The 1,767-nt window shown below is 41.3% G+C and overlaps 1 protein-coding gene and 1 long non-coding RNA gene across 2 annotated transcripts in view; one reads left to right on the top strand and one right to left on the bottom strand.

The window, feature by feature from the left end:
- LOC116686018 (uncharacterized) overlaps positions 1–1,767 on the bottom strand; it is a 13,948-nt gene that overhangs the window by 10,002 nt on the left and 2,179 nt on the right. The gene's annotated exons all lie outside the window — the stretch shown is intronic.
- si:ch211-260e23.9 (tumor protein p53-inducible nuclear protein 2) overlaps positions 265–1,767 on the top strand; it is a gene marked incomplete at its 5' end in the record, with an annotated part of 5,391 nt that continues 3,888 nt past the window's right edge. Inside the window, 1 exon segment of the mRNA XM_032510934.1 lies at positions 265–410.

Raw genomic sequence — 1,767 nt, 5'->3', positions numbered from 1 at the left:
TAGGGACAGGCTCATTTTAAGGCCCAGTATTGAAGAGCTGGATGGCCCTGGGGACAAAACGTTGTTTCCAAGTTACTCTACTCTTCTTATTGCCATATCTCATCCATAACGGCTTTACTCTGAGTTATAGCTTGAGGAGACAGATATGAACACACAAATATAATTTCTGTCCTAAAAGCTATGCAGAAGGAAAAGTGGATTTGGGTGGTGCACGTATGACGCAGTGACTGACGCGTACCCGCTCTGTCCACGGCCCCGCCTCAGTGGGCGGGGCTTGGTGACGTTCCAGGACACAGCGAGGACTCGCCGATAAACAACTTTGAGATCAAAACAATCTCCGAAGAACAGCTAGAGAACGGGGATCCGTTACAACGACCACACCCAAAGACAATCATACTTTATTTGGTCGGGTAAGTAAAACAAATTATAACTATGGCCACTGAGCATTATGAGCCTTGGATCGCATTTATCTTTTGTTCTGTAAGAACATTGGTTATGTGATGTCTTTGTAATGTAGTCTATGCTGTACGTACACACACCAGTCCAAAACCCTTACATAATGCGAGCAGCTGTCATTACAAGAAATGAAGCAACACTTATATCTGAGCATGCACTCAGCTGTTTTCTCTGGATATCAAGTTATAAAAGGCTTGATGGGGCGATTATGGATTTACAGGGAGGGGTGGTATTACATTCGGGGCAAACACACTGACAAACAGGCAGGAAGGCATCCACACATTGTGGAAAACACAGGTTAATTTATGGATATGTTTGTCTTAAACAACAACAGCCGACATCTACTAAATCATGGTATAATATGGCCACATAATACATTTTGAGATTTAGCAGAGGAAACAAATGAGGGTCTGTTGTTGCCTGGATCTGATCAGCAAATATAAGGAGGATTACATAAGTAAAAATGGACCCTTAATTCAACCTTCACACACTGTTGGCATGGGATGAGGTCAATAATCTTATGATCACTTCGTTGACTACTTTTATTTATTGTGGCTGTATGATTTTTTCAGTTTTAGTGCAATATTAAGAGATTTGAATATCTTTGCCCAAGACTGGCATGGGAACCTGTACCAGCAGGAACTAGCACACACGCCAACAGTCAGCTGCAGTCTGAAGTCATGGAAGAAATCTGAACCACACAGATATACAGTTATAATATTGCTGCTCAGTGTAATTTCAGCCTCTTGTACCATCGTGTTCCCTCAGACATTTCTGCTCAGTTGTGACTCTGCGCCACAGCAGCGTCACAACTCAGCTGGTTCCTGAGCTTGCGCAATGGAATCAGTTGTTGTTGATCAAGAGCAAGCATGTGCTGTGTGTGTCTGTGGAAGACTTTGGGGAGTGTGTATTGGGGCAGCCTCAAGAGGGAGCCACATGCATTGCTAATTTGCACACGAAAAACAAGCAGGGAGGAGTTGGAGAGGTCATGTCAGTGCTCACTTTGACATTTAAAGAATGGATTATACAGTGGCTTGCATATGTTTACACACACCAGTCTAAAGTTGATTAAAAAGAGGAATAAAAAAACATCTTTTGGAAATAGATCTTAATGCCTTAGTTCAAAGAATTTAGGAAAATCCAACCTTTAAGGACACCAATTTTCTTTGAGAATGAAAATGTGTTGTAAATAAATAAATGTTCTTCCTTAAAATACAGGGGGCACAAATAAACACATACTGTACACACATATGTTAAATTCCCATAGAGGTAGGGAGATTTTTATTTTTAAAGGCCAGTTATTTCATGGAT

Source organism: Etheostoma spectabile, unplaced genomic scaffold, assembly GCF_008692095.1.
Source record: "Etheostoma spectabile isolate EspeVRDwgs_2016 unplaced genomic scaffold, UIUC_Espe_1.0 scaffold285, whole genome shotgun sequence".
Taxonomy (NCBI): domain Eukaryota; kingdom Metazoa; phylum Chordata; class Actinopteri; order Perciformes; family Percidae; genus Etheostoma; species Etheostoma spectabile.
This window is presented reverse-complemented; position numbering and strand designations above follow the sequence as displayed.